This window comes from Macrobrachium nipponense, chromosome 35, assembly GCF_015104395.2.
Source record: "Macrobrachium nipponense isolate FS-2020 chromosome 35, ASM1510439v2, whole genome shotgun sequence".
Lineage (NCBI taxonomy): Eukaryota > Metazoa > Arthropoda > Malacostraca > Decapoda > Palaemonidae > Macrobrachium > Macrobrachium nipponense.
In genome coordinates this window covers 16,849,991-16,877,048 of record NC_061096.1, presented here as the reverse complement: position 1 = coordinate 16,877,048, position 27,058 = coordinate 16,849,991, and the positions used below count along the sequence as shown (strand labels likewise).

The following is a 27,058-nucleotide window of genomic DNA, read 5'->3' as shown; positions in this document are numbered from 1 at the left end:
ATCCTTGCTCCCTCCGATGCTGCAAATTTCCTTAGCGTCTCTCCCAGAATCTTGAAAGGAGGGAATGCATAAAGGTCTAGGTTCTTCCAGTCCAGCAGAAATGCATCTATCGCTACTGCTCTCGGGTCTGAGATCGGGGAGCAGTAAAGGTCGATCCTCGCGTTCTTGGAGGTCGCGAATAGATCCAAATGAGGTCTGCCCCACATCCTCCACAGCTTCTGGCATACGTCCGAGTGAAGAGTCCACTCTGAGGGAAGGACCTGGTTTTTCCTGCTCAGAAGGTCAGCTCTGACATTTCTTTCTCCCTGTACGAATCTGGTGAGGAGTCTTATCCTCCTTTCCTCCGACCACAGAAGAAGCATTCTTGCTGTTCCGTACAGGGAGAAGGAGTGGGTCCCCCCCTGCTTCCTGATGTTTAAGCCAGCGGGCAGTGGGTTGTTGTCTGAGTTGATTCTGAACCACTGCCTTCTGGACGAGGGGCTCGAAGGCTTTTAGTGCTAGCCAAACCGCCATCAACTCCTTTTTGTTGATGTGCCAGGACACCTGTTCCCCCTCCCAGGTGCCTGACACTTCTCTTGAACCTAGCGTCGCTCCCCAACCCGTGTCCAACGCGTCTGCAAATAACACTAGGTTGGGGTTCGGCATGTGTAGGGAAATACCTTCCGCGAAGCGAAGAGGGTCTGCCCACCGGAGGAGATCCTTCTTTATCTCGTTCGAGATCTTGAAGCGGAATTCTAGATCTTGAGATCTGCGGTTCCAGTTTCGATTCAAAAAGAACTGTAGTGGTCTCAGGTGCAACCTTCCTAGATAAACGAATTGCTCCAGCGAGGAGAGCGTCCCCAACAAACTCATCCACTCCCTCGCTGTGCATACATCTTTCTCTAGAAAGGCTGCGACCTTCTCTGAACAACGGGTTATCCTTTCTGGAGATGGATACGCACGAAAATCCCGAGAAACCATCCGAATCCCCAGATAGATCCGATCTTGGCTGGGGATTAACTGCGATTTCCCGAAGTTCACTAATAGTCCCAGAGAACTTGCCAGGGTCAAAGTCTTGTGAAGGTCCTACAGACATCTCTCTTTCGATCTGGCTCTGATAAGCCAGTCGTCCAAGTAGAGGGAAACCCTCACTCCCTCCAGATGTAGCCACTGTGCTACATTTTTCATGAGCCCCGTGAACACTTGGGGGGCTGTCGAGAGGCCGAAGCACAAGGCCCTGAATTGGAAAACTTTTCCTTTCCACATGAACCGTAGGAATTTTTGAGAAGAAGGATGGATCGGCACGTGGAAGTAAGCGTCCTGAAGGTCTAGTGACACTATCCAGTCCCCCGGGCAAAGAGCTGCTAAAACTGAAGATGTCGCTCCATGGCGAACTTTCTCTCTTCACAAAGATGTTCAGGGCGCTTACGTCCAGAACCGGTCTCCATCCTCCTGAGGCTTTGGGAACTAGGAAGAGGCGGTTGTAAAAACCCGTGGAAAGGGGCTCTTTCACTAGCTCTATAGCTTCCTTCTCCAGCATAAGCTCTACTGCTAGAGCAAGGGCTTGGTTCATGTGAGGGTCTTTGTACTTGGCCACCAACTCCCTTGGCGTTGTGGTCAAGGGAGGTCTTGAAATGAAGGGAATGAGGTACCCCTCCCTGACGATTGAGAGGGACCAGTTGTCCGCCCCCTTCTGGGCCCAGACGTCTGAGAAAATCAGTAGTCTGGAGGACATGGGAGCTACTTCTTCGATCTAATAGAGCGAGAGAAGGTCCTTCCTCTCTTAGGAGGTCTTGTTCATCTAGAGGAGGAGGAGCGGGAAGGAGGGCCTCCTCGAAAGGGCTCTTGTCTTGTAGTAGCTTCTTTCTTGGGTTTAGGTTGGAAAGAAGTCCTAAGAATCCTAGCAGATTGAGCCAACATATCCTGCGTGGCCTTCGCTGAAAGGGCACTCGAGATGTCCTGGATAATCTTCTTTGGGAAAAGTTGTGGTGAGAGTTGAGCATACAACAGAGAGGCCCTCTGTGTATGCGAAACTGCTTTTGTCAGAAAAGAGCAGTACACTGCCCTCTTCTTGATAACTCCATTATTATTATTATTATAAAAGTAGTTTTACCAGACCACTGAGCTGATTTTCAGCTCTCCTAGGGCTGGCCCGAAGGATTAGATAAAATGCCAGTTCTAGCCCTTAGGTCAGAACTGGGACCAAATTGGTCATTCAGGATAAATAAAAAAAATTGCACAAAGGCAAACGCTTTCATACTAGAACACACACACAATAAATACATTTACTCATGTTCCCTTACATACATACTAAAACAGTATATTAAAATTCGGAATTAAGTTTTAAATTTTAGAAATTTTGTTTTAAAATTCACTAAAAAAAACTTATATTTTATCAATTAAATTGCAGTTCCTCAGAAAAGTCAAAATTGGAACTACTGAAAATGTAAAAGATTCTGTCAAAATTTCTTTTATTGTTTTATTTCCAAAAGTTGACAGTCTCTGCTGGTCATACTTTGGACACTCGCACAAAGACATGTCTGACTGTTACCAACTCCTTGCACTCTGGACACTCTGGAGCAGGGTCGCGTGGGTTGCTCATCAAGTGCCCGTGTGTCAGACGAGTGTGGCCTATACGGAGGCGTGTCAGGATTACTTGAGCATGTCTCTCTCTTTGATATGCTGAACTCCATTTGTTAACATCCTGTTTTATTTGTTTTAATTTATTATTTTCAGGCTCTTCAGCCCATACGTTTTGCCATTTATTTACAATTATTGTTTTTATATAACTTATATAATCACTGGTGGGGATGTTTACATTTGCTTTTATCATTTGGACTGCTTCTTTAGCTGCTTTATCAGCCTCTTCATTTCCTCTTATCCCCACATGAGCAGGGATCCAACATATTTCAATATTTTTTTGCCATTTTTATATAATTTGTGGAGTTCAAATTGAATTTGCTGTACAATATTATTTTTGAATTGTAATTCTGAAGAGCTTCTATGGCACTTCTCGAGTCACTAAAAATCACAAAATTATTAATTGAAGTTTGCTTTATAATTTTGATAGCTACTTTAATTGCACACAACTCTGCTGTGAAGACTGAGGCATGATTGGGTAAAGAAAATTGATATGTTTTGTTCTGCGATATAGCTGCATATCCTACGCCATGTTGCGATTTGGACCCATCGGTATATATTGCATAATGTGAACTTTTTTGTCTTATATGTTCTATGGTTTTTTGTTTATGGTGTTCTGGGGTATATACGGAACTTTTTGATAAATATTTCAAGTGAGTGCAAGTCTTTACTTTAATCATAGTCCAATGGGGTGGTAACTTTACTATTGAAGGTACTTGTATATTTATATTTAATGACTCGAACAGTCTATTAGCTCTAATTGGGAAAGGTGGTGAATGATTGTTTATAAAGACATCCCTTAACTCAAATAGACTTTTAGTTGGTGAATCACTTGCCTTGATTCTTAATGCACTTTTCATGGTTATGAATTCTCTATGGAGGGATAGTGGCAGTTCGCCACATTCAACTTGTACAGAGGAGACTGGTGAGGATCTAAATGCTCCTGTGCATATTCTTAGGCCTTTGTTGTGAATTGGGTCTAATATTTTCAGTGCTGCTTCTGAAGCTGACCTGTATATTTCACTTCCATAATCAATAATTGATAGCATTGTTGCTTTATAAAAGTATAGTAAGAGTATGTCTATCAGCTCCCCAATTTGTGTGAGAAAGTTTTTTAATTAGGTTTAATGCTCTTTTGCATTTCGATTTTATGTAAGTTATATGTGCTTTCCAGTTGAGGTGTGCATCAAATATTAAACCTAAAAATTTTGCAGTTTGGCTAATTGGTATATTATGGTTTCTCATTTTTAATTCTGCTTCTTCACCTTTTTTCCAAATTTTACTTTTATAAAAAATGACTGCTTGGGTTTTTTCTATGGAAAATCTAAATCCTACTGATGAGGCCCATTCATCTATTTTTATTATAGTTTTATTAATAATTCTTTCTGCATGTTTTATGCGTGATGCTGTGTAATATATTGCAAAATCATCCATATACAAATTACTCTTAATTCCAACCGGTAGCATGTTACTGATGTTGTTAATTGCCAATGTGAACAAAGTACCACTAAGGACGCTACCTTGTGGTACTCCATTTTCAAGTGGAAATATTTTGGAAAAACATGATCTATTCTCACCTGAAAAGTGCGGTCAGTCATAAAGTTTTTAATAAATTTAGGAAGATGGCCTCGGATGTTATTATTATGTAAAGATTTTAATATTGCATACCTCCATGTAGTGTCGTATGCCTTTTGAATGTCAAAAAAGACAGCTATTGTACTTTGTTTTCTTTCAAATCCTCTACGTATATGGTCTTCCAAACTACACAGAGAATCTAATGTAGACCTATTACGTTGTGAACCAAACTGTGTAGGACTTAAAATTTTATTTTCACGAATGTGCCATGTAAGTCGTGCATTTACCATTTTCTCCAATAACTTGCATATACAACTTGTTAATGAGATAGGTCTATAATTATTCACATTACTAGCATCTTTTCCTGGTTTGGGTATAGGAATTATTATTGCATTTCGCCATTTGTCCGGAAACAAATTTTGGAGCCATAAATGATTGTAAAATTTTAATAAGTATGATTTTGCCGAAGGTGCTAGGTGGCAAATCATTTCAAAGCAAACATCATCTCCTCCAGGGTCAGATTTATTACTGTTCAAGAGAGCATATTCTAACTCTTCCATATTGAACTTTTTATTATAATATATATCTTCCTTTGTCTCAAAATTAAGTATAATAGACTCTGCTTTGTTTTTTATTTTTTTAAAATGTTTGTCTAGATTTTCGTCACTACTTATTTTGGCAAAACTTGCCCCAAGTATGTTACTTATTTCGTAGGGATCTAAAAGTTTATTTCCATTATCTAATATAGCTTGTCTGGGTGGTCTAATGTTTGTTCCATTTATTTTTCTGAATTTTTCCCATACCTTTTGAATGGATGTTTCCCATGTTATTTCTAACACAGGACCTCCAAGATATTATTTTACCCTTTATTACTTCTTTTCTAAATTTGGCTGATATTTTATTATATATAGGTTTTAATACATCTATTTCTAATAGTAAAATTGTCATTTTTAATATATTTTCTTCTGTGAATGGTTTTGATTTATTAACTTTATTGAATCTTCTGTTTAGAGTATCTAACCTTCTTGCTAGAGAGTGTTTTTCTCGTACTAATTCAGTTAGATCATCTGACCACCAGGGGACTTTAAGTTTTTTATTATGGGGTTTTGAATGAGGAATAGCTTTGTCTGCTGCCTTTTTAATGAAGGACACAATGAAATCGTTCGTCTCATTGTGATTTCTCAAATAATCATAGGGCGGTATTTTATCGGTATGAAAGTAAAAAATGTCCCAATCTGCTTTTTGCATGTTGTAATGTGGAGAATATGGTTTTGGTTCATTATTTAATAAGGATATTATTATGGGAAAATGGTCACTTGAGTAGGAGTCATCACATATATTCCAATCTAGTCTGTCAACTATATTTGTTGAACAAAGGGTGACATCTACTGTGGAAAATGTTCCATGGGTTCTGGAATAATATGTATTTACTTCGCTGTCATTCAGACAACAAAGATTATTAGCGTTCATTAAGTTTTCTATTTTTGCTCCATCTTTATCTGGAGTAATGTTGTTATAGTCCCATATTGAGTTATGCGCATTGAAATCTCCTACAATTAATATTGGATTCTTAAACTCTTTTATTATTTTCTGTAATTTGTTTAAATCATACTTTTTATTAGGCTGATTGTATAAGTTAATTATATCAAGCACATTATTTTCTATTTTCACTGTTATTGCTGAAATTTGCAATTCAGTGTAATCTATATCTAATTTGTCGTATATAATTTTATTATGGACATATATTGCTGTTCCTAAATTATTTTCATTTTCCTGTGATGTTGTAGCTAATAGATATTTACCTATTTTTGGAACACGTTTTCCTATGTGTTGTATACATATAATCATTGGTTCATGTTCGCTAATAAGTCGTTGGACTTCCCCTAAGTGCATTCTCGTTAATAATCCATTTATATTCCATTGAATTATATAACGATTGAATGGTGTAATATAAGTGGTCAAATTACCCTAGATTATTAAAGCTGATATTTTCTTAAAATTTTTTATAAGTTAATTTGTATTTTTGTAGGTCTTGATTCATTTTTTGTTGTAGTTTGAATCTTACTTTCGTTAACTGTTACTTTTTTACTATCTTGATTTGATTTTTCCATTTTGATTTTCTTTAGAATATTATCTACAACACTGATGTGTTTCTCTTTGTAATATTCTAAGTGTTCAATACACATACAACCTTCTTCATGAGATTTGATGTTTGTTTTTTCCTTACTCCTATTCCTCATGAAATTTCTTATGGTGTTGGTTAGGCTGTCTTTAGTTATAGTCTTATTTTTGTGGCACATTGCTATAAAGCATTTACTGCAGCCGCATGTATCTTCATGTTTCTCAGTTTGTTGTTTTTCCTTGTTTTTTCCTGTGGCACCTATAATTGGTGATGGTTGAATTTCTTCGTTTTCACTGTAGTGACCTGTATTTTGGTTTTCCATTTCATCTGAATTTTGTGATTCGGTTCCTAGAGGTACTATTGTTACTATGGGAGACAGTGGAATATTAGTGTTTTGTTTCTGAACTTTAGCTTTCGGCGAGATTGGTGGGTTATTTATCTTTTTACAGACTTGTTTGGTGGAATTAGGTGGGGTCTTATCCAGTTGCCTCTTTCGAGTAGTATTATCGGTTTTTTCACATTCTTGTGATTTTAATTCTTCTTTGTTTTCCTCTATGTCATTATCTATTTCAATTTCCGATAAAGAGCTAAATCGATTTTCCACAGTCGTAATATTATGTATGTTTGAAGAGTTCTTTTCATCTTGTATTTTTTGTGGTGGTATTTCTTTATTTCTATTATTATCATTTGTCTCAGTTCTGGTATTGCTTGACTTTGAGGTGTCTGCATACCTAAATTTCTTAGCTGGGTCATTTAATCCTCTCACTTTCAGTTCTAACTTTGCTTCTCTTATCGTCATTCCAGTTCGTTCTTGTAGTAATTTAAGTTCTGTATTGTAGATATAGAACGCACACAATTTAGATCTGGCATGATGTTCTAATCCACAATTTACGCATTTGGGTTGGCCACAGTCCCAGCGTGTTTTATGGTCCTGCGAGCTGCAAAAGGCACATCTATAAATATTCCTGCACTTAATTGCTGTATGACCATATTTGCAACAGTTCTTGCATTGCATAGGTTTAGGAACATAAGGCCTTAGTTCCCTATTTAATCCTAGCATTTTAATTTTTAAGGGTAAGGTTTGGCCACTGAACTTTATCTTGGCTATTTTGATAGTTTGACTTTTGTCTTTCCTGCTTGGGACCTCATATACTTCGCAGTCTTCAACATTATTGTACCTTTTCTTTAATGAATCTAAAAGCATTAATCTATCTAATGTTTCATCCTCAAGATTTGGTATTTCTACTACTGTGCCTTGCACACTGTTCATTGTATCATGCCTTGTAACCTTTATATTTATGTTATCTATATTTTTTATACTTGATAATTTTCCGATTGGTTTTTTTGGTTGTTGTTTCAACCAACCATTCCCTTTTTTTAATTTGTCTTATGCTCATCTCTTGCGATGGGCATCGATTCAATAGGTAATTTTCTAATTTTAATAAAGATATATCTTTGTCAGCTTCTAAGTTCAAAAACCTTGACCAGTTTGACTCCCCAAAGAGAGAATCAAAGTGAATCAAGGTTGGGTCCTGGCGATATCTATTTCTTTTGGGTTTATTGTATGGTAATAATGTCTTAATACCACTCTGATTTTCATTATTTGAGTTATCCTGAGAACAGTCCATTGCCATGCCATAAGTCGTTGTGAGGTTAATTTTATTCTCCATATATAGTATTAAAAAAATTTCATCCAGGATGAGGTCCCTCTCACCAAGGAGGCCCAACTGGGGGAGGGGCAATGCCGTTACACACACACTGGTAACTGCCCTGGGTCCCTCACCTGGATATACGCCATACCCACAGTGCCTTAAGGGTCGTCAGTCCCATGAGATCGGACCCAGCACTGTGGGCATGGCTTGACTTAAAAATTTCCCCTCGCTCAACCACGTCAGGTACTCTAGTTTTACGGGTGGAGAGGCATGCCATCCAACTCCACCCTCCATCAAGTTAAAAGAGCTGTCAATTCAATGTCCAAAACCATGCCAGGGTCGTCAACGAAAGAAGAAGAAGGGAAAGGGGAAAATTTATAAGGAGGAGGAGTAAAGGAGTTAAAGGTCCCAATGTTCAGTTGGATCCACAGCAGAGAGAGTTAGGCGTAAAAGGTGGGGCATACTCTTCTTTTGCAGTGGATCCCTAAGCCCCCCACCTCGTCAAGGAGTTGGGATCAGGGGGCTTGATAACTCCAGCTCCGAAAAGAGAAGCTACCTCGCCAGAGCCATCTCTCACTGCCTTGTCCATACAAGACAGGACAGAATGAAGATCTTCAGGTGAAAGGGACTCCTGGGCTTGCGTCTTCTTTGCCAACACTCCCAGGGACCAGTCAAGGAAGTTAAAAACTTCGAGGACCCGAAACATTCCCTTCAGAAGGTGGTCCAACTCACTCATTCCCCACATCGTCTTTGCTGAATTAAGCGCCGAGCAACGAGCGGAATCCACCAACGAAGAGAAGTCCGAGTCCGCGGATGAGGGAAGAACCAGGCCCAAAGACTCCCCTGACTCGTACCAAAAGCCCATCTTTCCCGTCAACTTGGAAGGCGGGAAAGAAAACACGGTCTTTCCTTTTTCCTCCTTGGAGACCAACCAATCACCAAAACCTTTAAGGGCCTTCTTCATTGAGACGGTAGGCTTCATCTTGACGTACGAAGAAGTCTTGGTAGTCTTCGCCGTCGAAAACAAAGAAGGAGGTGAAGGAGGAGCAACAGCAGAAAGTGAATCTCCAAACTCTTGCAAAAGGAGGTCTGTAAGCCTCTTCTCTTGTATAAAGAGACCGAAGAATCCTTTGATAACTCTTCATCCGTAGCCTCTTGATCCTCTTTGGAAGAATGACGCTTCGAAGAGCGGCTGCCTGGAGGGGAGCTCTTCCTAGGAGAGCGCCTACTAGAAGAGGCGCGCTTGTCATATCCTAAGGCCGTGTCGAGGGGGGAGCGCCTGCCAGGAGAAGAGCGCCTGCCACGGGGAGAAATGCTCTCCGGCAAAGAGCGCCTACCAGATGGGTAGCGCCTACAAGGCTCTGTGTGTCGGTCCAGAAGAGAGCGGCTACCTGGGGAAGGGCGCCTGCTCGGTGAATGGAGCTTACTGGTTTCTTGGCGCGTACTAGGCTCTGGGCGCCTACTTGCTTCTCGGCGTCTGTCAAGAGGCGATAGTGTCTCTGGCGAAGAGCGGCTTCCTGGCTAAGAGCGCCTGCTTGGAGAGGTGCGCCTACCAAACTCCTGGTATTTACCAGAATCCTGGCGCCTGTCAGGCTCCTGACGCCTGCCAGGAGAAGAACGGATCCTTGGCGAAGAGCGCCTGCTAGAAGCGAAGCATTCGTCCTGTTCCTTATGTCTAACTCTGGACGAGCGGCTACCAGGAGAAGAGCGCCTGTCTGGCGCGAGAAGTTTCCCAGGCTCTTGTTGCCTGCTCAGGGGTGCAAAGCGCCTGCTCAGAGAGAAGTCCCTATTGCGTTCTTGCTCAAAAGAAGCGCGGCTGCGAGGCTCTTGATACCTTCCTGCAGGAGGTGAGAAATCCATGCAGTCCTTCTTAGACTTCTTCACCGGGAGCGAGACGTCCTTCCGACGGTGAGAACTCCCTGCCAAGGAGTCAGCCAGAGCTAAGATCTGCGCCTGCAGACCTGCCAGAATGCGCGCCGGTGATCTCTCGAACGCTTCAACTGGAGATGAGGGTCGAGGGAGAAAAGGCGAAGAGGGTTCTTGTGATCTCCTGGATCTCTTGGTTTCTACCTCCGGCTCTTCCGAGAAGTACTCAGGGCTGGAGGGAAGGGCGCAAGGGGCCTTCCAGGCTCTCTTGAGAGGGCGCGAGGATTCCGAGGCGCTCCATCCGCGCTTAGGAGAGGGCGAAGAAGATGAAGAGAAGCACTGGCGCAACACTTCTTTCTTGGTTCGATCCAAGGCGGTCTGGGAACGTGCGTCAGGATCTGCCGAGGGGACGCCTGACCGGTGGGGGTTCTCCCTAACCTTCCTGAGGCTGTTGACTTTCCTCCTCCACTGGGTCTGGGAGTCTGGAAGAGGTTTAGGCCTGGAAGCGTTAGTGAGCCGGTCAGACGCACCCTCCCCTCCACTGCACTAGGGGCACTGCACAATTCACTGGCACTATCACTCTTACCTTCAAGCGAGCGTATTTTGCTCTCCATACTCCTAATTGTGGCTCTCATGGAGGCCACCTACGAATGCGAATCTTCAGGTTCGATGCTGGGAGCAGGGGCTGAAACTGGAGAAGGTACTAAATCTACAGCAGGGTTCTCTACATCAGGTTCGCTAATACGCGATCTACTAGAGCTCCTAGAAGAAGCTTTACAGACCCTATCGTTCTCTAACTTCCTTAAATAGGAAGAGACTTCCATCCATCTTCATCCAACCTTTCACACTCCTTACACGGGTTATTGAAAGAACATTCATTACCTCTACAACCCATACATACATTGTGAGGATCTACCGATGCTTTAGGTAGCCTCACTTTGCATTCACTCACAGAGCACACTTGAAAAACGGTAGATTTTTTAAGATCAGAATCAGCCATTATAAGAAAAATCCAGAGAAAAATAAAAAAAACAATCCAAAATAGCGTATGCCAAGCCAACGGACAAAGGGTACTTCACCAAAAAGACAATCCAAATAATCCTCGGCAACGAGAAATAAATCCAACTATCGTGAGGACTTAACAACAGGTGTTGTCAAGCCGGGCGACAGAGAAAATCTGACAAGAAAGTGGGATTGGTTCTTACACCCGCCACCCAGCGGCGGGTAAGGTAGATCACCTGACCTACCTGTCGCGTGTGCCGCGAGTTTTGAATTCTGTCGTGACGTCAGAGATGTAAGCTAAGTATATATCTGACAGGAAAGTTCATGTACAAAAATTGAATTTAATGTTTAAACTTAATGCAAAAATAAACTTATTTACTACTTAAACTAGGACTTAAACTATGACTTAAGAGTAATATTTACAAGAAACTGGTACTAATTGATAATGTACATCATGGTATTCAAGCCAACTGGACGGGTATGTACCGATGGAACATAAAACCAATATGGCTTCACGACCAATATCACAGTAATATATACAGGCGGTCCCCGGGTTACGACGGTTCCGGCTTACGACGTTCCGAGGTTACGACGCTTTTTCTTAAATATTCAATGGAAAATCCGTCCTGGGTTACGACGCTTGTTCCGAGGTTACGACGCTGACGCTTCCGACGCTCCGAGGTTAACGACGCTTTTAAAAACGCATGCTATGATAAAAATCCTTTATAGTTTAGCACAGTATATAATAAAAATATGTTTTTGGTTACATTACAACAAAAATTTTGAGGTTATGATGATTTTTGACACTTTTTTTTTCGTATTTTTTGAATTTTTTTAGTGACGCCGCATATGCGGAACTAGTTTGCGGGCGAATGAATACACTAGCTTGGGATGCGCAGTTTAAAACAGTCCAAAAGCGCAAATATAATGAAAAATCATTGCTTGTTTCCAGTACATAATTAAAAAAACTAAGTTTCTGGTTAGATTACAACACAAATTCCAAGGTTACGACGTTTTGTTATGCTTTTTAACGATACCTCATATGCAGAACTAGTTTTTGAGCGGAGGTGCATAAATTAATTAACGCTATTAAACTGTATGGTAAATTGACCGAACAACGACCTCGGACGGTCGAGGACGCCAAGCGTAACAATACGAAAGGACGCCACTTCAATCGCGTGTCTGCCTGAAGTTCAGTCGGTTGTGTGCTAAGACGTTGCTGAAATTCCTTGCCATTTTCGCAAATTTACAATGGCTCCTAAACGCCAAAGTACTTCCTCCGATGATAGTTCATCCAAGAAGAGGAAGGTCATCACGATGGAGGTCAAATATGACGTGGTAAAGCGTTCGGAGAAGGGAGAAACTAACACCGAAATAGGCCGTTCTTTAGGCTTGAGCAGGACCATGGTGGTAACCATTGTGAAGGACAAGGAACGTATTCTGAAGCATGTTAAGGATGCTGCACCGATGAAGTCAACGGTGATAAACGAGAAGCAACGTAGCCAGAGCATTGTTGAAATGGAGAAATTGCTCATGATCTGGCTGGAGGACCAGAACCAGCGACGTGTTCCGGTTGAGCTTAAGTGTGATCCAGTAGAAGGCTAGAGCGCTGCATGAGGCAGTAGTGAAAAAGTTTGGCGAAGGCAGTGCTGGTGGTGAATTTTCCGCGAGTAGAGGTTGGTTTAACCGTTTTAAGGCTCGTGCAAATTTGCATAATGTGAAGCTGCGAAGGTGAAGCTGCTAGTGCTGATAGCGAAGCAGCAGAAAGTTTTCCAGGTGGTTTGGCTGAGATAATTAAGGATGGTGGTTACACGGCTGACCAAGTCTTCAATGTGGATGAGACTGGATTATTTTGGAAAAGAATGCCAAATCGAACGTACCTTTCCAAGGAGGAGAAGTCAGCACCTGGCCATAAAGCTGGAAAGGACCGACTGACTTTGCTGTTTGGGGCCAATGCAAGTGGTGATTTGAAACTGAAGCCCTTGCTGGTGTATTTGGCCGAGAATCCCAGGGCTTTCAAGGGCATTTTCAAGAGTCAACTCCCTGTGATTTGGAAATCAAACAAGAAGGCTTGGGTTACCTTAATGGTCTTCGAAGATTGGTTCAATGACCATTTCGTGCCAGCAGTGGAGCGGTATTTGACTTCGAAGGGTCTGCCTTTTAAGGCCCTCTTAGTCCTGGACAATGCCCCTGGTCACCCTTCAAATTTGAGCGACATGCATCCTAATGTGAAGGTGGTGTACCTCCCACCCAATACCACATCGCTGATACAGCCAATGGACCAGGGAGTAATAGCTAATTTCAAGGCTTACTACCTTAGAAGGACCATACGTTTTGCTTTGAGGGCCATAGAAGCTAACAAGGAGTTGACACTGAAGCAATTCTGGAAGGGCTACAACATTGCTGATGCAGTGAAAAATATTGCAAGTGCTTGGGACGAGGTGAAGACGACCACTTTAAATGGGGCCTGGAAGAAACTGTGTCCACAGTTTGTTGGCACAGTTTTGAAGGCTTTGACCAGGCAGAAGACGTCGAGACTGTGACGAGGAAGATCGTAGGGCTAAGCAAGAGGCTGAAACTAGATCTTGAACCTGATGATGTAACAGAGCTGCTGGCTTCCCATGGAGAGGAATTGTCTGCAGAGGACTTACTTGAACTTGAACAACAAATGATGTTGAGGAAGAGGAGGCGGCACCAGAGCCAAAACCCAGGTCATTAACTGTGAAAAGGCTTGTCAGAGGGTTTTACTCATCTGGAGAGAGCCTTGGCTTCTTTGAGGCAGAAGACCCTAACGTTTCTAGGTTTGACAAAATCAAGAGAGGAATCATGGATTTGGTGACTTTCTACAAGGAGACCCTGAAGGAGAAGCAGACGAAGAGAAGTGTGCAGTCCAGGCTTGACACTTTCTTCACAAGTCTCCAGTACCACCACCTCCCACTCCTAGTCCTGGTAAGGAATTCTGAAACTGTTTTACTAATTATGTGTTTACATAGTGTACATATTAAAATGTGTTAATTTTTTAATGTAACAACTAAATGTAAGAGTAAATTGTAACTTCATTAATTTTCATCATTTGTAATTTTATTGCAGAAGTGGTGACAGTTCCAGATCCCCCTGTACTACCTGTGACAGTTCCAGATCTCCCTGTACTACCTGTGACAGTTCCAGATCTCCCTGTACTACCTGTGACAGTTCCAGATCCCCCTGTACCTGGACCCTCTGTATCAGCCCGCCCACCTGTACGTGTACAATCAGGTAAGCAATTTCATTTTTCTCATTTTCATGTTGGAAATTGTTTACACCCTACATACATACGTACACTAACTTACATAGTGGTACAATGTGTTTGATGTTGCATAACCTTATTATTTTTTTTTTTTTTTCATTTTGTTTTATTTCAGACCCCTTTGATAGTGACAGTGACCCAGATGACCCTGAGCCTTTCCATGGTTTTGATGCCTCGCCCTATACATCAGGTAAGGAATCCTTAACAAACTTGTATAAAATGTTTTATAAATTGCTAATAGAAATTTTATTAAAAGTGTACATATGCTACAATTACATCCACCTTATAATATAGTATTTATGTACCCTATCATTCTTTCCAGATCTAGATGTTCCCTCATCAGTTGATACGAGTATCACCTCTCCAGAGCCCAAATCAGTTGATACGAGTAGTATCACCTCTCCCATTCCTTCAGGTAAAAGAATTCTTCATTTTTTATATTGAACATACGTATTACACACTACATATGTCAAACAGTAATAACATGTGCAGTAGTTACAGTAGTAGTAACTATCATTTTATAAATTTTTTATCATTCCAGACTCCCAAGCACCTGCCCATCCCACTCCATAGCCCAGCCACCCACTCTCATGTACCATATGGCCATCCCAGTAAGCAAGCCAACCACTAGAATTTGGTAAGGACATTTTTTTTTTATTAATGTTTTATTATTACATATGTAATAACCCATGTTATGTATGTACATACATACTATAATCATATGTACTATTACATTATCATTCCAGACTGGCAATGCACCTGTGACTTACATAAACCAGACCTCTACATAGCCTACATGTCTTCATTTTGCTGAAGGTAAGGAATTCTCAGTTGTGTTTAATGTTTTGCATACGTACAATAAATTTTGTACACCTAAGTGGTTACATACTGTCCTTTAATATTAATTCTTCATTCCAGACTGCCCATCATCCTAGCCTGTTATCTGTGATAAAGCACACTGAAGTTAGGTTTGGAATGCATCCTTATCATGAATGCTCTACACCTCCACCTCCATCTCCCACAACCTAGGTAACAGCTTTGAGACTCACTAAAAGTTGGTAAGTTATGTAAGGAATTTCTAAATTAAGTTTTATACTACGTACATGTTATATGTGGATATTAAACACTGTATGGTGCATATTACTGTATGTAACTTACTCTGCATAGAGGACTTACTGACAAAATTATTTTTTGTACATTCCAGAGTCCCCTGAATGATGTAGGCTATGGGGCCACATAAGACTTTGTCCATCCAGGGTTACATTGAACGACAACTTTAAACTAAAAGTAAGGAATTAATTAACATACATTAACTCTTTTAGTACTCTTGATATATCTACAGTAATTAACATATTGCATTCACAAACTTTCTGTAGTGTATATTTTGTACACTAATTTTGTTACCTTTTCCCTTCCAGAACCACTTTTTCACACAACTCCAGGTTGTTACTAACAAATTACTACAAGTGTCATCAAGGGATAACTACAAGTAGAAGCACCATTGGATGGAAAAAACCCTTCAGGAAAGTATACGTATCACATGTAACATGTAGTGTAACAAAGTATGAACAGTAAGGTTTTTTACATACATAGTATTACATACGTACATAACTTTTTTTTACAGGAATTTCCAACCAAGTTTGATTATGTACATACATGTTATAAACCACTGTACATATGGTTACTGTATGTAACTTACTAAACTACATACATGACTTAACTTTGATACTTTTTTGGTACATTCCAGAAAACCAGGACCCCCTCCATGATGCAGGCTATGGGGCCACATAAAACTTTGTCCAGGGTTACTACATAACATAAAGGTAAGGAATTATACATAGTAGTAAACATACATTAAGTAAGTTTTATACGTACTAAAAAAAAGTGACCAAGATCTCTCACATGGGATAAGTGATCAAGGTCCCTCATGGAATTACATACTACTGTACACTCCCTGCTGAACAGGGGGTGTAGACCAATCATTTACAACATGCATACGTACCAGTTGATATTAAACCACTGTATGGTGCATATTACTGTATGTAACTTACTATGCATAGAGTACTTACTGACAAAATTATTTTTTTGTACATTCCAGAACCCTGAATGATGTAGGCTATGGGGCCACATAAGACTTTGTGCATCCAGGGTTACATAGCACGACAACTTTAAACTAAAGGTAAGGAATTAATTAACATACATTAACTAAGTTTTATACATGTATTAGGGCTTGTGCCTTGTATGATAAGGCGCCCTATGAGGTAATGTTAGACTAGCGATAATCTATACGCTAAGTCGGTTGGTATTGCACTTCCATCTTCAATGGAGTGTCTGGGGTTTTGTAGATCACTTACGAAGTCGGTATTATCTTTACGACGATGTGTTAAACTCATGGTTCGGTGAGGTTCTTGTAGAAAACACAAGGTATAAAAATAGTATATTCTTCTGAAGTTTTACATGATGAAGATCAGGTATGATCGTACAAGTCTTCTATGACGATAGCTTGATCGCTTCTGCCAATGATGATGGCTAATCCTATTCCTCTACATGATAAAGCTTAGGTAAAGAGGTACAGGTCTTCTAATGACGATAGCTAACTCTGTTCTGCTTGTCTACCATCTCTGTTACAAGTTATGAAGGAACAGACAGTAGTTCGAACATATGAACATACATACAATGACATAGTTTCATACGAACACACAATCGAATGAGACACGCTACAGATCACGTGAGGCCGTTTGAATAATAGGTCGGGTAGTTGTCTCAAGCAGGGAGCTTGGACTAATGTTTATAAACAATTGAATGACTACAGGTGACGGCATGTTATCTTAGCCTACATACTTATTGTATACGTCATCTTTAGCGTCTCTAGTCTGATCACATTCCTGCAAGCAATCTGGTTGACCTCTTTAGTTTTAGACTTTTATATATATGGACTAACATTCCATATTTTTATTATGTAAACACTTACATTAGCTCGGTCAGCTACCAAAACCAACTACTGAATATTACTCAAACTTGACTTGCATTTGACTTATAGGAGTGTGATACAGACACTATGTGAATATATTATATATAAGTAAATAAAAAGCTTCATGGTGTACATGAATTGATTCAAGTAATAAAATATAAAACAATGATATTGGTAAATAATAGTGATCACATGATATATAATGATACAGTTTTTCACTTCATCTCTTTAAGATACTTATGCTACAGAAAATACTAATGTACTCTGATAATTGCATAGAATGAAGATTAACATGATAAAAAATCATATTTTAACTGATAAAAATTTTCATATATGAATTGATAACATTATTAATGTTTATTCTGATTGATTCGTTGATTTTCATGCTAAATGTTATATATCTGATTCATTAATTCATATACTAACTCAGATAATGGTAAGATATAAGGTAACAGATTGATTATAGGCTACCTGATTTGTTTATACATATGTATACGGATTCTATAATAGTATTAATATATGTGCACTTTAAATAGATTCCTATTGCGTACACGCAAAATATATTTAGATTCTGTTATTTATGATCATTTATATAAGAGAGATTCCTATTGCGTACACGCAAGATATATTTCGACTCTGTTATTTATGATCAATTATATATAGGATACATGATACTTTATATATATAGGATACATGACACTTCATATATATAGGATACATGACCGAGGTTATACTACTTCACTTTTAACTAGCTTTCGAACAACTTTTCGTCCATTACACAGTTCCAGACAACCACCTATAGCCAATTGAAACGGCCTTTTTCAATGGTTAAAACAAGGGGAAAATTTGCCTGGGCGGGTCCAACGTTCTATTTTTTGCGCTCATACTTATTCTCTGCATCCTAAGCTACACGATTACGTTCGCGATGAATAAAAAAAACATCCCCAGCACGAGTCCTTCGCCAGCAAAGTAGAGTTGAATATCCTTCGGGTCGTAATTGTCGGAAGTATGTCCCTTTTTGTAGTCGAATTCCGACAGCCGCTGGAGCGTTCCGCATTAAAACGAGATTAACGACGAGATACGGTGTCGGTCGAAGAAGTCCATGAAATTCCTTTCACATTGTAGGCGGTTGTTTACTTGACTGTAGTCGTCCGCTGCGCACGAACGATTTTTTGAAGTTGCGATGTGAAACTCTCGTACTGCAGGATACTGTAACCAGGTTCCATTAATCAGCCTGCAAGTGAAATTATACTTGTCACAAGGGCAAAGTAAATTCAGACGACATCCAAATACAGGGGAGGGGAGAGAGCCATTTAGACCAGACTTAACCCACATGAATTCGCTGATATTTCGGAATTCAAAAGAGTCCGCTGTACAAACTTTTTTATCCATGGCATTAACAATGAGTGAACCTATCCAGGTCTATGATGACTCGTAAAAATATCCATAATTATAAAAAATAAATAGATATCAATACGAATCTCAAAGAAAATTCGATATTACTGGTAGTAAGTTACTAGACAAAGAAGTGGAAATGGAGCTATTTGTAAGATTGCCAGGCAGCATAAGAGTCAAAGAGAATATTAATCATGATTCTATGTGCCCTAACAAAAGTTTCATATTCAATTTTCTCGTGCGCATCCTCTGAGGTTAATTTTTTTAAAAAACTTTATTAATAGGAAGGAGATGCAACGAAAAAAACCCACTATGTAACTAATTTCTAAATAAACTTTGGGTTTTCCAAGAAAATGTGACATTTTCCCATGAATGTTTTACTTGAATTGTAATAGGCTAATGTTACAAGTAAATATTTCATATTCATATCGTGATACTTCCAAATGTCTATGAGGTTCAGAAAAAATTAATTCATTTTGATGTTATAGAAATTCTATTTCCTTATTTTGTTTATTAATTTTAAAATGATTGCAAGTTGTATTGCGCACACCGATAGACACTTGTACCTAACGTCTGCCTTGCCCATGAGAAGTTCGGGCTAGGCATTCCTTTCTCCAGTCAATCTGCTTTGCAATCGCGAGATGAAGCCTGTGTAAGCAGATTATTGAGGTTAAAAGGAACAAATGCTGATACGGCAATGATGACGTCGTCACTTGGCAGGAGATTGCTCTCAGCCAGCTAAGAGTTACGTTACTTGCTGTAAAAGATACGACTTTAGTATTTTCAAATGATTATTTTAGTGTTTTAATTCTCCACCCGCATGAGAAGAATGTCTGAAAGAAAAAAAAAAAAAAAAAAAAACAGTACCAAAATTGAACAATATATTAGTTTCATGTTGGCATTATGTTAAATAAATATTCCTTATTCAAACTATATGAAAAAGGTTTCCATACAATTCTATATATATTATTAGCCCTGTATAAGATTCATATAGGATTATTCCATAGATAACATTTTCACTTCTAGACTTCCTGACTTTAAAATCTCTTTTATTTTATTTATTTATTTTATTTATTATTAGTTTATTTATTTATTTATTTATTATTTTTTTTTTTTTTCATTGACTACGAATATAATCACCGGGACAGACAATATGTCAGTAGGTTTTTGGATATGTGTTTGAACTTTTAGCTTATTTGTCATTACTAAAGCGTTAAGTTAGAGTTCGAATCTTTACGCATATATATTTAGATATTTAATTAACCTTGGGTTACGTTTTGCTTATTGATTTTATCGTGATTCCTTTTTTTATTATAATTTGTAACCCTTCCGACTTCTTACGGAGTGTATTATATTGACTCTACTTGTATCCATTTATTTTTATTTTATTTTTTTATTTTATATATTTATGTATTTATTTATTTATATATTTTTTTTTATAATATATTTGATAAATTAATGGTTGCTTGAATATGTGGAAAAGTGTTCTAGCGGCGTACCGTATAAGGCTACTTGCGGCATCAATTCTATAGATACATGATATAAATGATAAAGGTATTTAAAACCGCGAGAACCGCTATAATCCGGTCGGATCCAATATCACGAGTTGTAACTCGTAAGACATTGACACTTCCTATTTAATTATCCGTTATTCTACCAAACCGATTGACTCTGGGTGATAAAATATATCATTGGTTTTCTTAATGGAAAGGAATTCACACAACGTGTTAAGGAGATTATTATTGATTTACACCACCCGAGTCACAGATTATTATGTGTTGAATTCCATATTTACTGATTTAGCACTCATAAATATTCCTAACGCACTCAATTGCGGTGTTTGTTTTTAGTGCTATTAATTCTATATAACGTGTCAAGGAACTATTAACACTAAGAAGTGTTTATTCCCTCTGTCAGACTCGTAATTCTGTTAATAATTCTACGTATATTCTTTCAAGGATTGATTTGGCACAGGATAGGCTCCTAAACTGACAGGTGTCTTAGTGTGTCCCTTGTCTTCATGACACGTGTTACAATCAGTTATGTGCTTTTATATCTGTAAGCATTGTAGGCCAGTAAAATAGTGATTTGGCTTTCTGTGACATAGTAGGGAACCCTGGATGACGGAATGCAACCAGTTTATGACGATTGGTATGAAAGAGATTATTACTAATACCTGGTCGTTAGTCATCTGCTGTGTTCTTCGGGTTTACCTCGTCACAGACCTACTATACAATATTTACATTTGATTACATTTATTGCTGAATACACATACTTTAAATGTACTTTTGCTTTAGGGTTTCTGCTCGAAGTGTGTATTGTTTATGCTTAGCCGCTGACCCTGTTTCCGTTTCGAAGTGTTTATTGTTTGGTGTTTATTGCTGCTGACTCTGTTTCCGTTTCGAAGTGTGTTATTGTTTGGGTTATGTCTGTTTGACTCTTGCTTTGTTCAGTTTTGTAACAGTTCTGCGCTCCGACCCAGATATTCAATGCTCGCGATCTCTTGGGTTAAGGAATTTTCTTGTTTAGATACGGTTTTAACAATAGGCACGGATGTTTTCTATATCTTTTAGTCCAATTAATGGTTCTTTGCTGTATGGTGCGGGATTGCGGGATAATGCGTCAGCTATGATATTTGCTTTCCCAGGTAGATATCTTATCTTGGCTCCAATAACCTGAATGATCATTTGTCACCGAGTTCCTTTTGGACTGTGATTAAAGCCTTTGAAAACTCGGTAAAGGACTCATGTTCAGTAAGGACTTTATCAGGATAGCCATAGATTATGAACTTAAAATGTACTAGTGTTAAAGATACCTAGCCCTTCCTTGCCTATTACTGCATATTTACTTTCAGAGGGCTTTAGTTTACGTGAATAAAAAGCTATAGGGAAGAACTGTTTATCATATTACTGAAGTAGTATCCCTCTTACCCCTTGGTCTGAGGCGTCTGTTGCAATAAAAAAAAAAAAAAAAAAATTCCTTATTTAAATCAGGGATTTTTTAAGTTAGGTGAGCTGCATTATTCCGCTTTTAAGATATCGAACGCCTGTTGATGCTTTTCAGACCATAATAAATCTACGTTCTTCTTCGTAGGATCTGTTAAAGGAGCTGTCATGATTGAAGAGTTACATATTTACATACGATTGTAATACCCACTACAGCGCAAAAGTGCTGTATCCCCCTTTTACGTTAATAAGTACCGGAAAGTTATGAATAGCCGACACCTTACCTTTAAGACCTTGACAAGACACATAAAACCTAGATAAACATGTTCGGTTTTTAAAAACTCACATTTAGATATTTTACTCTGAGATTATTTGTCTTTGTCTCTGTAGCACTAGCTCTAGTTTATGTGAATGTACTTCTAAGGTATTAGAAAAGATTACAAGATCATCCATATAGGCATGTAGGTATCCCTAAAAGTCTCCAAACACTATATTGTAATTGGGGCGCAACGTAAGCCGGAGGCATACGTAAAAATTGATAATGTCCCCTGAGTGTGCTGAAAAAAAAAACGGTGTATGAGGTACAATCACTTAGGTAATGGTATCAGGTAAAAGCCTTTAAGTAAGTCCAAGTTGGTGAAAAAAATTTATTCTAACCTAACAGAGATAAGATGTCGTCGGTATATCGCACTGGAAACTATCGGAAGTCGTTTCCTTGTTTAAGCGACAGAAATCTACGCAGATACGCCAAGTCCGATCTTTTATGGCATGACGTTTGAGGGAAAAAATTATATGGGCTTATTTGATTTCCTAATGACTCCTATTACTAACATTTTTCAACTACGTCATTTATCTCTATTTTGAAATTTCATTGAAAGTCTACACGAAGGTACGTATATAGCTTAATGTTTGTCCTTAGACCGTATTTTGTGTTAAATTACATCCGTTTTTTTTTTTCAGAGATCACTCGCCAGTGGAGAAACTTTCTGGTATTCAGGTAGAAGATAAAAAAAAAAAAAAAAATTCTGCTGAATCACCTCTGCTTGAATGACTTTACGGATATTACTTTAGATAGATTATCAGAGAGATTCATCCACGACTGGTTGGGCGTGATTAAAAATTAGCAACAATAAAAAATGCGATATTTATAACTTCCGTATCCACGATATGTATACTTTTAGGGCTTTGTTCGCGGAAATCGTTATATTTCAGAGTGTCGGGAAGGATTAAAAATTTCATTTCCCAGCAAAGTCTTTTTACACGCACTAAGACATTCGAGGGTGCATGCTTCTCGAGATTTTTGCGTGCAAAGTACGACTGCGGTTGTGGGAGAATTCTGTTGGGTCATTTGAACAATGTTACGATTTATGAGACAAATGTATAGTTCCTTTATATAAGTTATTATTTGATTAACTGTCTATTTTTGTTCAAACGGATTTAATATGTTTGAAGGTTTATAGGATTTTCCTTTGATAAACACGCCTTATTTTGCAGGATGTAAGATAATATTTTGTATACCCCTAGATGAATCTTACAATTACACTACATACAGATCAACGTTTTTTATAACTATAGAGGTATCTGTAAACGCTCGCTTATCCGGACTTCTCATTAGGGAAGTTCGAACAACAGACGGTGAGTCCGTAAATACAAGATATTACGTCTACTAAAGGAATAAACAAGATATTCTAATTTTTACGGCGCGTACAGTCGGGCTTAATCCACCAGTATTTATTATAACTTAATGTTTATTAAAATTAAACGAAACCTGCTCTGATTACTTTATACGGTCGTGTGTTTCATAGGAAAAATCCTTTTTAATTCAAAAAGATATTGGTATGAACCAACATCGCTTTTCCCCACTCTGCTAGAGTCGCTTATTGTGTGGAATTTGCTATGTTTTGAACACTTCGGCAGTTTTTTTGACTAACCTTGACCGCTTGACTAGGTGACACAGTAACCGAGTTTGCTTGTTTGATTCTGAAAGGCTACTGTTTCTATTTCTTCTTGTAATAATTAGGATCCTTCTCTTTATTACCATCGGCAACGTATTGTGTGTTTTTAGCATTATGTTGCTGGTTACGTATAAAGCAATGAATGACGAACTATTAGGAACTGAGCGATTACTAATAAGACAAGTTATCACTACTGCCTACAATATTAACTGTTTGTACTTCATTCTTTGCTAAAATTTGAAATAGTGAGGGATCCTGGTCAGCGCATTTAGCCTGATGAAAGTTTTTTACAGACATGTTATTCCTTGCAATCCAGCCATATTTTTAAAGTTGAGTTGAGTCATTGAGGTTCGATATTTTATATAACTCAAAAAACTCAAGGCTAAAACTGCGATCGGGACTTTGCAAAGGAGCATTTATTGTCATGACCCGAAATAGTGTTACCTCTAATTTATATAGATTTGTACGGGTGTTCCACTTGTGTTTTGTGTGTTTTCTAATCACTACGGTGCTTAACGACCCTATCCATGCATCTGTATAAATACAGACGTCCACTGCGTAAACGCATATTCACTGTTTAATATGATTTGTTACGTAAGGGATTAATAATCACCTAAAATGATAAAATTAACATAGTATATGATTATGATATTTCAGTAGAACTTCTGGAAACAGACACTCAAAGATAAAAACTCGCAGTAGCGAAATCTCAATGATATAGATAATTTCTGTAAAAAAGTAAGATTAAGAATGTCTCGTAACTTCAGCCACAGGAATAACGAAATTCGACCTGCAAAGGAAACACTCAAAGTTACTCCAAATGAATAAAAAATTGTACTTAGCTTGCTTTTGTGGGAAGTCACGGTGTTCCGATAACGACACACGGCCTTGGTCCTCCTCTATTTAGCGGACGACCTGGTTTGGCTTCAGTTTCCCCCGTGCGCGTTGTTTCAATGATTCGAGCCCTTGAAAATCCGATGCTGCAGACGCGTTCGGTTTGTTTCTTGCAGTGCCGGAAACGCTCACTAACGATGTTTTCTTGAATGATTCTAATGAGAGACGAAGCTTGCGTTGTCGTAGGAAAAAGGACACGTCGGTTTTGTTATATATGTGATATTAAACCCCTGTATGGTGCATATTACTGTATGTAACTTACTATGCATAGAGTACTTACTGACATACTAATTATTTTTTGTACATTCCAGAACCCCCTGAATGATGTAGGCTATGGGGCCACATAAGACTTTGTGCATCCAGGGTTACATAGCATGACAACTTTAAACTAAAAGTAAGGAATTAATTCACATACATTAACTTTTTTACTCTTGATATAACTCAAAGTAAGGAATTATAAACTAAAAGTAAGGAATTAATTAACATACATTAACTCTTTTACTCTTGATATCTATAATTTACATATTGCATTCAGGACTTTGTGTAGTATTTTGTACTAATTGTGTTATACTTTTACCTTCCAGAGCTACGAAGGCAGGGAAAGAGCCTGGAAGTTTAAGGAGACTCTGAGCTGAAATTGGGAGGATTCCCGATTTCTAGCTCTTTAAATATATCTCTTCGAACCTTCTGGGAAGTAGTTTTGAGCCCTCATCGTATTCCAAAGACTCTGTCAGCAAACGTTTAAATCTTATCTTCTTTTGTAGATAACAACGTAAATACATTGCCTGGACAACGAATCCTTTATCTGAAAGCGTTGATCCAGGAATAAAAGGTTATAGTTCTTTTGCCAAACATACCATGCTGGCAGGAACCCATTGCCGAGTCTTTCTAGAATTTGATTCCAGATTCCAAGCCCAAAATCTCACTCGTCCTTTTGGTCGATTAGTACCAAGAGAAACATTGATGAGGAGCAGTTCCATCTTGTCAGAACACGGAATCTGAGGCCCAAATAGGATCCCATTGTAACTATAAGATCTCCAAGTCTTGTCGTATAGAGGTATTGTGTAAGATCCCGAAGATCTTAATGCTCTGCTATCTCCAATTCCCTTTATAGAGACAGAGTATAGCCTTTTACTGCGTTCTTTGATAGCAGATATATACAAAGGTAATTCTTCCCTCTGAAAGGGAAGAAAAAACCGCTATGTGGTTCACAGAGGTATCGGAAGAGGACAGTTTCCTCATTCCCTCAAGCACGATCTGCAGTAATTATATATCTTATTCATGACTACTGTCATTTACCTTGAAACATCCTCTCATTCATGTCCACTTCTGGTCAGTCTGCACGCAGACAGACTCAGAGTGGAGAGGTTGTTAAGGTCCATTTAAAATAGATGTTGAAAGAATATTCAGACTGTCTTGGAAAAGACTTCCAAAACCTGCTGTGAGAAGAACGTGACCTCTGAGAACCCAACCTCACTAAGTCTAAAATAAGGCATAACATATATCCTCTCTTTCTTTGACGCCCTTTGTCTTACATTCTGTAAAGAGTTTATCTTTTAGGGGAGACTAAATTTTATTCCCCTTTCTATAACATAAAGATGGCGTATATTGCTACCTCTCTCTTATATTCTTTCTTCCTGTCCTCGTGCCTGGGCAACGAGAGAATGGAAAAATTCTATCATCGTTATTCTGCAAAACAAATTATTATTATCCTATTCTCCTACTAACTGATCCGGATCGAGGAGAATCATTCAAGATTCCTATCCTAGGACATCAGGCCGTAATGTACGGTTCAGATACTTGAAAGAGCCTCTCACCCAATACTGAGAGCTCCTACGAGTCTTTTCCAGTACCAAAACATTACAAGGTCTCCCTTGTTATATGTTTACATGGGAGTAGGATAATATACCATCCTGTTAATACAATGAAAGAGAGAAAAGAGGAGCTGCATGGTTCAAGGGACTAGCCGAAACGTGCAATAAAAAGGGGTTGCCAAGGTCTTTCTAAAACCTGCACCCAGATTAACTTATGAGTCCGATATATTTTCTATCACTTGTCTCATAAGGTTGAGGAAAGCGAGAGACCTCTAAAGATATCAGTTCTCTTCACCATGTAAAGGTCTATAAAGCAGAAGAACCCACTTATCCTGACACGTACTACGTTCGCCTGTGCGATATCTAGAATAATTGTCAGTAGAGGGTTGATCTGGCAAACAGAGTTTCTCCCAAAACAACTCCTCTTGCCAGGAAAGAAGTCGCTCACGCGACCACTATGTTACCTGACATGAGAAGTCTGTCCGCAATTTCAGTTAATCCTGACAAGGGCCACGGCCACCTGTGCGACAACTTGTGTCACTGTCAGGAAAAAACTGATCTTGTGTCAGTTCTCAAAGAGGAAACTCTTGGAAATTCTATCTCCAAATACTGAGAAATGATATTGTTATAATACAATAAAGTTTCATACATACTTACCTGGCAGATATATACATAGCTAAGACTCCGTCCGTCCCGACAGAAAATTCAAATTTCGAGGCCACGCGGTACAGGTAGGTCAGGTGATCTACCGTCCTGCCCTGGGTGGCAGGACTAGGAACCATTCCCGTTTTCTACTCATATATTTTCTCTTCCAGCCTGTCCTCCTTGCGGGGAGGCTGGGTGGGCCCTAATCGTATATATCTGCCAGGTAAGTATGTATGAAACTTTATTGTATTATAACATATCATTTTCATACAATCAACTTACCTGTCAGATATATACATAGCTGATTGGCACCCTTC

At 38.9% G+C, this 27,058-nt stretch overlaps 2 long non-coding RNA genes across 2 annotated transcripts in view; one reads left to right on the top strand and one right to left on the bottom strand.

Moving 5' to 3' along the window:
- The window catches only part of LOC135208443 (uncharacterized), a 100,398-nt gene that overhangs the window by 39,514 nt on the left and 33,826 nt on the right, over positions 1 to 27,058 (bottom strand). The window lies entirely within an intron of this gene.
- Positions 13,823 to 14,759, top strand: LOC135208203 (uncharacterized). The gene is made up of 4 exons (XR_010313126.1): positions 13,823 to 14,091; positions 14,238 to 14,312; positions 14,445 to 14,537; positions 14,664 to 14,759. It is a non-coding gene; the product is annotated as an uncharacterized LOC135208203 (long non-coding RNA).